The sequence below is a fragment of the Pteropus vampyrus genome, unplaced genomic scaffold (assembly GCF_000151845.1).
Source record: "Pteropus vampyrus isolate Shadow unplaced genomic scaffold, Pvam_2.0 Scaffold244, whole genome shotgun sequence".
NCBI lineage: Eukaryota > Metazoa > Chordata > Mammalia > Chiroptera > Pteropodidae > Pteropus > Pteropus vampyrus.
Genome location: NW_011889025.1, coordinates 4,474,943 through 4,485,555, shown reverse-complemented (window position 1 = coordinate 4,485,555; position 10,613 = coordinate 4,474,943). Strand labels below are relative to the sequence as shown.

The window sequence follows — 10,613 nt, the reverse complement described above, 5'->3', positions numbered from 1 at the left end:
GTTCATAGCTTTGAAAGTGTTTTATAGAGGATTGCTGAAGCCACTGCAGAACTTCCATCTGTTATCTGTTTATAACTTCTCATAATTGCTACCTACTGTTCACAGTTTTTCAGACGTGGTGTTTACTGTTTATATATGGTGTCAGCGCTGAGCTCATCGAGAAGGGAAGGTTTCAGTTGTGAGATGCTCAGTTGGAAGAATGCATAAGAGGCCGACATGAGAATGAAACAACAAGAATCAACTTTATTGCAGGCAGGATGCTTCTGTTGTGGGGAGTACAGTTCTGTTGCTGGAAACAAGCTTTTCTGCTTCTGCTTTTCTTCTGTTCTCCAGGGGACTGCATGGCCTTCACATATATTAGAGTACAATAGTAGCATTCAGCCACACATGCATAATACAATAAGCTGTATTATGTTAACATATTTTAAGCCTGGGTGCCCTACTACACTAATGTAATATTCTAAATCCGAGGGCTTATTTTTAGCTGTGAGCCTGTATCACAGCCAGATCTGGGACCAGCCAGGCCTGGAATTCACATATGGATTCTAATTTTATCTTTACTTCTTGAATTATACTTTAAAATATTTATTTTGTTTTATTACTTTTCTTGTTCAGAGACTTCCATTGCATGTATGTTGGAATTTTTTTCTTCTATGTAATTCTTTTTAATTCTCAAAAACTTTTTCAATTAAATTCTACTTCCTCCCTTACTCTATTTGTAACTTGCTATATTGATTGTTGTGGTTTTTTTTATTGTAGTTCTAATTTTGCCTTCATTTCTATAGTGTGTTTTCTTTGTTTCTTTTTCTGATATATTCGAAGTTGTCCTATCTCTTTTATTGTCTCCTTTTATATTAAAATATTCTTTGCATCTCTTCTTTATGCTCTTCTAGAGAAGATATTACTTTGATAATTCTTTTTAAATTGCATGATAAAATATTTTGCCGCAGTTTTCATTTCTTTTAGAGCAATATTTCTGGTCAGATTGTGTATTAATTTTAATTTTCCATGCAACTTTCCTGTCTTTGTCTCATGTGTATATATATATTTTTTTGTAGTAAAATTATATAGATTCTGTAATTGTTGTGCTTTTGGTTCTTATCTTTGAATGAGATGCTTTTTGTTTCTAGACAAGCTTTTTGTAGGAAGTTATTGTATGAAAATGTACAGGGCTTATTTTAAGCTACAAGTAGATTTATTTATGTTTGAGGGTGTTTTGTGAATGTTCTTTTTACTTTTATTTCCTAGCCAAAAGAAATAGACAATTGTAAGCAGTTCACAATGCCAAAAATACAAGTTGTTTCCTGGAAATATGAATTGCCTGTGTGATTCCTTGTTCAATACTACATATTTTTTTCTCAGAAGCAAACAAGAAACAGAGGAATTCACACTGCCAGTGTACACATACTTTTCTTGCTGTTAAAATATAAGTACTCTCATTTTGTACTTTAAAGTGCCTACCTTAAATTGCAATTTCCCAATGCTTTATAAGATTTGTGGTCATATGTCTCTCTTTTTAGCTTCTTTCAGCAGTCATGCTTGATTTTATTCTTTGGAACCAATTCCAGTTCTTCATTGTTTCAAGGTTTTATCTGAATATAATTTAAACAAAATCAGAGTTTGTATTTATCTTTCTTATGTTTTCGTATTGATTTAGGGTGACTCTAAGAAAATATGGGAAACACTGACAATAGATTGTCATCTTGTAACCAAAATGTTTATATATTTTTAAATTCAATAAGTAATATACCATATTCAATTGGCCTCCAAAAAATCTAATGTACACTACTTGTATGTTCATTAACCACTAAAATTGTTCTCATCCAAAATTTCCTTTATCGCTACTGTGTCTGATGAGCATTTCTAAATTTCTCTAGAATAGTTTAAAGTTTGGTCAATTACTGTCACCAAATTAAGAGGACTGCTTATTTTATTATTCATAATTCACCCAAAATAGAGATTTTTCCCCCCTTAAAAAGAGATTCAAGCCTCAGAAAAAAAAATACTAACCATTACAGTGGGAGAGTGGTGCATGAGTGGATTCCACTAAAGATAATATATTTAATTTTCTTCAGCTTGATTCAAGAGGGAAGTCACATAAACGATGAGGTAGGGAAAATTAGTTTTTAACAAATAAATGTGTAATCCCATGTAAAAACATAATGTGAACCATTTGGATTTCTAGTTCTGGCAATATGTAAAAATAAGATAACTTAAAATTCTCCCAATCCAAACAAAATTATTTCAATTTGTTTTTAAGACATAAAAGAAATCCTTTAAAAAAGCAAGAATTAAAAATTGAGCACAGAGTGAGGTGATGTTGCAGTTGCTCTTTTGTGTAGGGAGGAAATACCAGTTTCAGTAATCTTGAGAATTAGATGAACTCTCCCTTCCCTCTATCCTGAGATAAAATCTTGGATAGGTAGAAAGTTAGAACTGAAATCTGCAAATAAAATTAGCACACAAGAAGGACTATCTTTGTAAAAGTAGAGATTGGGAGGGGGAAAAATATAGTGTAGATGGTAAAGGCTCTGTTCATCCCTCTGGCAACCAAATCAAAGTTGTGACAGAAACAAAGAACAAACAGAAAGGAAAATCACCTAGGATCTAGATGAACAAGCCATACAACTGGGTAGAGAATGACGAAATGACCCTGCAATGGCAGAAGGTTGAATGGAGTGAGGACATGAGGCTGGCTGGTCCTGAGTGGCTGAGTAGGACAGAGGCTGCAGCAGCTGCAGACACCTCTTAAAGGGGCCGTGTCTGTAAGCAGACTTTCACGGCGATGGACCTACTTGCTCTGAGCACCACCGCTGGGCTGCTGCACGAGGGACTTACATGGGATACTGAGTTGTCAGTGAGGGCCAAGGCAAGACTCATTCTGTACAAAAGTGTCGGTCGTATCCATCGTTCTTCTATTGATCCCTCCCCTCTCCCAGAGTGCAGACTCAGTGCTGTCATAGTGGAAATGTCATCAAACTGGTAAACAGAAGTCGTTCCACCACAAAGGATTCCCTGAAACTCCTTCTTCCCCAATTCCTGAGCCCACCCAAGGCATATCCAGGTGTGTCTTCACTTAGTCAGGTGCCCCTTGCTGAGCAGCACCTACATTCACACTGGTAACAGCTAGCCTTGGTTTCTGGTGTGGCCTTTTGAAATAACTATAAGCACAGCATCTGTGGATTGCTTATTAAATCTTAACAGGTGGCTATAGAGGGACACAGACTGGGGCTAAAATTGGCCTGCTGCTTAACTCCTTTCAGGACTGTGCCTCTGCACACCTAATGTACAAAACCACACTAATAAGATTGGGAGACTTAGGAGTTTTGCTTAATACAGAAAAACAGACAGACAGCCAAAATGGGAAGACAAAGAAACAGAAACCATATAAGAAAACAGAACAGAGATCCCAGAATAATGGAGTCAAGAAATCTAACAGATGCACAGTTCAAAACACTGATAATAAAGATGCTCAATGAACTTAGGAGAAGAGTCGATGAACTCTGTGAGACCTTTAACAAAGATTAAAAACAAAAATAGAAATGGAAATCATAAAAGGGAACCAGTCAGAAATGAATTACACATTATCTGAAATGAGAAGAATATTAAATGGAATAAACAAAGTGAATAAAGAAACAGATCTAATGACCTATATAGAGGAAAGGAAAGCCAAGAACACTCAATCAGAATGGCAAGAAAAAAGAGCCCAAGACTATAATAAGAATTTAAGGAGCCGATGTGACACTATTAAATGTAAAATTATCCATGTCATAGGGGTACAAGGAAATAAAAAGATATTGAAAAGCTATTTGAAGAAAAAATGATGGAAAACTTTCCTAACCTGGTGAAGGAAATAGACATAAAACCCCATGAAGCTCAGAGATTCCCCAAAACCAGGAACCCAAAGATTCTCATACCAAAACATATCATCATTAAAATGCCAAAAGTTAAATACAAAGAGAGAATTTTAAAAACAGAAAGGGAAAATCAGTTAGTTATCTACAAGGAAGCACCCATAAGACTGGCAACTGATTTCACAAAAGAAACTATGCAGGACAGAAGGGCTTGGCACAAAATATACAAAGTGATGAAAACCAAGGATCTACAACCAAGAATACTTTATCCAATAAACTCTATCATTTAGAGTAGAAGGACATATAAAGAGCTTCACCGTCAAAAATAAGCTAAAAGAATTTATCACCACCAAGCCGGTATTACAGGAAATGTTGGAGGGACTTCTTTAAGAAGAAAAGAACATATACCAAAAACAGGAATAAATAATGGCTATATTTATATTCCTATCAACAAATACCTCAAATGGAAAAGAATTAAGTGCTCCAACCAAAAGTTAGAGTGGCTGAATGAATAAGAAAGCAAGAACTCTACCTACATGAGACTCACTTCAGATTAAAAGACACACACAGACTAAAAAGAAGGAGATAGAAAAATATATTGCCTTGATGGATGTAGAAGGTATTGTGCTGAATAAAATGGGTCGGATAGAGAAAGACAAATATTGTATGATTTCACGTACATGTAAAATCTAAAGAACAAAATCAGCAACAACAACTACAAAAGCATAAATAAACTCATAGATACAGAGAATATTTTGAGAGATACTAGATTGGAGGTGAGTTGCAGGGGGGAAAAGGCAAAGGGATTAAGAGATACAAATGGATAGTTGCAGAATAGACATGGAGATGTAGAGTGTAGCATGGGGAAGATAGTTAATAATGTAATAAATATATAAGGGGGAAGAGAGTTACTATATTTAGTGTGGTGATCACATTGTGAGTTATGTGGATCTCTGATCATTATGCTATACAGTTAAACTGGTATATTATTGTATGCCAACTATAATTGGAAAAAAATCATTAAATTGTACAATGTAAATATGAGCAACTAATAGTCTTTTATATTTCAATAAAGGTGAAAAAATAAATTAATACATAAAAGTAGAGATCAAATAAAAATATGCCTAATAGCATAGAGGGACAATGAAGTGTATCTTTCTTGACCTGGGCTGCGAATGAAATAAAAGTATTTCCCATTATTTAAAACCCTGAAAGCCTTAGAACTCAGGCTGGAATCACACCATGAGCTCTTCTTGGTCTGCAGCTTGCAGACTGCATATTTTGAAACTTTTCAGATTTCATAATTGGCTTATTGAGGAAGAAAGGAAGAGACTTTTGAAACAAAACAGAGTGAGAGAAGTCCCCAGATCTCTTTCTGTGAAACAATAATAAGCTGTACATGTAAAACTTAATAAAAAACACCCAAACTGCACACCAGCACATCTGAATGTGAGATTTGTGCATAAGAGATACCACAGGTCAGAATCCCAGGAGTTGGGCAGTAGACTGGGAGAAACGAAGAAGCTATCTCTTGCAGGTGGAGCTCTCTGTAGGAGGATGGTGAGGGTAGAAGGTGCTGTGGGTTCTCCGAACAAACCTGCCTGGAAGAGCTGTGAGCTCCAAGTTGCCAGCGGCTGTGCTCAAGCATAAGGGTAGAAAGCAGAAAAGTGGGGAAACTAGAGAAGTGGAGACTGAAGAGAAAAATAAAAGTCGATTACTAATAGCTGCAGCTGCAAAACACGAGACTGAGGTGCAGCCCCCATCCTCCAACACAGAGAGACCCTTATTCCATATCCTCCAAGACCCAACACCAAAGAGTCCCAGGGGAATCTGAGCAAATGCTGCCAAAACTGTTGCTAACACTAACAGAGAAAAGAAAAAGGCTTTAGGAATTTACATAAATCAGGGATCCAAGGGGCTTTGATGTCACCTACTGGAAACCAAAAGAAAAATGCCTTCTTAACAACAGGCTAAACAGAGACTTTTAAATAATAAATCTTTCTAAAAAAAAAACAACAACAACAACCCCCCCACCCCCAAACAGAATACTCTTCCATTAATGCCAAGGTGAAGGTCCATTAAACATCACGAATAATGAAGGTGACATGGCATCTCAGAAAGAAAGAGGAAAATCTCTAGAAAATACATTTAAAGATGTAGAAATATATGATTTAAATGACAGATAATTCAGGATGGTACTACTGAAAAAAATCAATGAGGTCCAAAAAGATTCATATCAACAATTTCTGTTATTTAAAAAATAATTAGATGAGCAGGATGAGTTCCTTAGCAAGGAGATTGAAACCCTCAAAAATAACCAAATAGAACTTCTGGAATTGAAGAGCACACTGAAAGAGGTGAAAAATGAAACAGAAAGCATGGGAACTAGAGTCAACAAAATAGAAGGAAGGATCAGTGATATCAAAGACAGAAATCAAGAAATAAATCAGAAGGAAGAAGAGAGAAAAGGAAAAAATTAAAAAGAATTAAAAAGAATTACAAGAACTAGCTGATACCGTCAAGAGAGGAAACATAAGAAAAATGGGCATTTTCGCAGGGAAAAGTAAAGGAGCAGGGATTAGAAAGTGTTTTCAGACAAATAGTTGACGAGAATTTCCCAAATCTAAGGAATGAGCTGGACCTTGGAAGTCAAGAAGTCAAGAGAACACACAATTATATGAACCCAAAAAGGCCTTCTCCAAGATATATTGTATTAAAATTATCAAAAATCAAGGACAAGGATAGAATTCTCAAGGCAGCCAGGGAAAAAAAGATGGTAATCTATAAAAGAAAACCCATTGGATGATTGTCGAACTTCTCAACACAAACCTTGCAAGCCAAAAAGGAGTGGAATCATATAGTCAACCTATTAAATGAAAGGAACTACCAGCCAAGAATAATGTACCCAATAAAGCTCTTCTTTAGATATCAAGGAGAAATAAAGTCCTTTCCATATATACAAAAATTGAGATAGCTCTCCACTACAAGTCCAGCATTACAGAAAATACTGTAAAAGGTACATTCACCTAAAATAAAATGACGAAAACAAATAAACAAACAAAAAACCTAACAAGGAGTAAGGTGACGACTAGCAGGCAGATAGAAGCAGAGGAGTGCAACCCTGAATGAGAACTGGGCATTATTAGCTGAAACAATAAGAAGAGATTTGCTGTCTACAGCCATGTTACCCTGAACAAGCCAAATCTCGTATGATCTCGGAAGCTAAGCAGTGTTGGGCCTGGTTAGTACTTAGATGGGAGACTACCTAGGAGACCAGGTGCTGTAGGCATTAAAAAAATAAAAAAGGATTGTAAGCTGACAAGTTCCTAGCAATCTGTGAGGTCAACCAAGGGTTGCCTCACCTAAAAAAAGGAAAAAAAGAAAAAAAAAAGACAAAAAAGAAAAAAAGAAGAGATTTGCTATAGCAAAATAGTAATGAAAATTCAGCATACATAGGGACAAACTGAGACAACAGTAACAGAAAAGGGAAAGATTCAAAGATCCAAATTCACAAAGGAGAATGGGAATAAGGCACAAATAGAAGAAAATGAACTACTATATGTATGTAATTATCCTCTACATATTTGTAATGGTAACCACATGCTGAAGATTCAAAATTGAAGAATATTACATAAAACAAGAAGGACCAGAGGGAAAACCCATAAAAGCCAACCAAAATAAAGAAAACAGAAACACAAGGACAAGGAAGCAATGAAAACACCGAGCTACCAGAAAGCAAAAGATAAAAGGACTATAAGAAGACCTCATATTTCAATAATCACCCAAAAGGTAAGTGGAGTGAATGCACCAATAAAAAGGCACAGTTTTAGATTGGACATATCACATTTCCAAACACAAATAAAAACTCAAAGTGAAAGGGTGGAAAATGATATTTCAAGCAAATAGCATTGAGAGAAAACTAGGAGTAGCGGTACTAATATTGGATGAAATAGACTTCAAAATAAAAAAAAAGATAAAGAAAGATACTGAGGGATACTTCATAATGATGAAAAGAATCATATACGAAGAAGAAGTAACACTTATTAATATTTACACTTCCAATCGGATATCCCTGAAATATATAAAGCAATTGCTAACAGAACTAAAGGAAGAAACAGACCAAAACACTATCATTGTAGGAAACATAAATACCCCACTGCTGGACATGGACAGATCATCCAAATAGAAAATCAATAAGTAAATAACATCCTTAAATGACATATTAGACCAATCAGATATAATTGTCGTTTATAAAGCCTGTCATCCCCAAACAACTGCTTATACATTTTTTTCTCAAGTGCACATGGAATATTCTCAAGGACTCACCACATACTAGGACACAGAGATAGCCTCAACAAATATAAGAAGGTCGAAATCATACCAACCATATTCTCTGATCATAATGCTTTGAAGCTAGAGATCAAGTGTAAAAAGAAAATGGAAATAATCACAAATACATGGAAATTAAACAGAATGCTACTGCAGAATAATTGGTTCAGAGAAGAAATAAAATGAGAGATCAAGAGATACACAGAAACGATTGATAATGATAGTACGACATATCAAAACTTTTGGGATATGGCAAAAGCGATCATAAGAGAAAAGTTCATATCATTACAGGCCTATCTCCAAAAAGAAGAATGAGCCCCGCCCCCCAAAAAAACAACCTAAAGCTTCATCTTAAAAAAAAAAAAAAGAATACTAGAAAAGAAAGAATAAATAAAGCCTAAAGTCAGCAGAGGAAAGAAATAATCAAAATTAGAGCAGAAATAAATGAAATTGAAAACAAAACAAATAACAACAAGAAAACAATAGAAAAATAAATGCAACAAGGAGCTGGTTCTTTGAGGAGGTTAATAAAATTGACAAACCCCTGGTTAAATTCACTAAAGGAAAAAGAGAAAGGACAAAAATAAACAATATCAGCGATGAAAGAGGGCAAATAATGACAGACAGCAGAAATACATAAGATATACAAGAATGCTATGAAAAAGTATATAACACCAAATTTAACAACCTAGAAGAAATAGACCAAGACTTAGAAAGCTATAGCCTTCCTAGATGGAATAAAGAAGAACTGGAAAATCTAAATAAACTGATCGCAATATGAAAATTGATAGAATCATCGAAAATCTCCTAAAAAGTAAAAGTTGAGGACCAGATGGCTTCACTGTTGAATTCTACCAAATATTCATAGATTTAATACCTATTCTCTTCAAACTCTTCCAAAAAATCAAAGAGGAGGCAATACTTCCCAACTCATTTTATGAGGCCAGTATTACTCTGGTATGAAAACCTGGTAAGGATGACAAAAAGAAGAAAATTACAGACCAATATCTCTCATGAACACAGATGCAAAAACCCTAAATAAGATACTAGCAAACTGAATAGAGCAAAATATTAAAAAGATTATACACCACGACCAAGTGGGCTTCATCCCAGGGGCATAGGGATAGTGAACAATTTATGTGATACACCACATAAATAAATTAAAAATAAGAATAATACGATCATATCAATAGATGCAGAAAAAGCCTTCAACAAGATACAGCATATATTTATGATTAAAACCCTTTAAAAAATGAGTATAGAAAAAAGTACCTTTACACAATGAAAGCCATATATGACAAACCCTCAGCCAACATTATACATAATGGTGAAAAACCAAAATCCTTAACTCTAAGATCGGGAACAAGGGAAGGCTCTCCATTATCGTCACTGTTATTCAATATAACATCGGAGTCCTAGCAAGTGCAATCAGGCAAGAGAAATATATAAAAGGCATCCGAATAGGAAATAAAGAATTCAAACTGTCACTACTTGCAGATGACATAATTGTCTATATAGAAAACTTTACAGACTCCACAAGAACACTACTAAAAACATAAGCAAAAAAGTAAAGTTTCTGGATACAAAATCAACGTTCAAAAATTTATAGCGTTCCTATACTCTAATAATAAAGTGTCATAGCGTTCCTATACTCTAATAATAAAGTGTCAGAAAAAAAAAGTGGAAAAATAATTCCCTTTGTTATGGCAACAAAAATAATTAAATACCTAGGAATAAATATAACAAAATATGCAAAGGACCAATATAAGGAAAACTATAAGACCCTATTAAAAGAAATCAAAGAAGATACAAAGAAATGGAAAGGTATTCCGTGTTCTTGGAATGGAAGAATCAAGATAGTGGACATGACTTTATTACCTAAAGCATTATACAGATTTAATGTAATTCCCATCAAAATCCCATCGGCATTTTTTAAAGAAATAGAACAAAAACTCCTCTTATTTTATGGAAAAACAAAAGACCCTGAATCACCAAAGCCATCCTGAGAAAAAAGAACAAGTCTGGAGGCATCACTCTACCCAATTTCAAATTATACTACAAAGTGACAATAATCAATATAGCATGGTATTGGCAGAAAAATAGACACACGGACCAGTGGAACAGAATTGAGAGTCCAGACATAAACCCATATTTATATGGGCAAATAGTTTTCAACAAAAAAGCCAAAAACATACAGTGGGGAAAGGAATGCTTCTTCAATAAATGGTGCTGGGAAAACTGGAAAGCCACCTGCAAAAGAATGAAACTAGACTGTTGTCTCTCACCACATATCAAAATTAACTCAAAATGCATTAAGAAACTTAATATAAGACCTGAAACAATAAGTCACATAGAAGTAAACTTAGAAACTTAACTCAAGGATCTTAGACTTAAAGTGGATTTTATAAATTTGACCTCAATGACAAGGGA

The 10,613-nt window shown here is 34.7% G+C and overlaps 1 pseudogene; it reads left to right on the top strand.

Annotated features, from left to right (window-relative positions):
- The first annotated feature begins 7,025 nt into the window (after positions 1 to 7,025).
- Positions 7,026 to 7,143, top strand: LOC111729069 (annotated as a pseudogene).
- Positions 7,144 to 10,613: the final 3,470 nt, after the last annotated feature.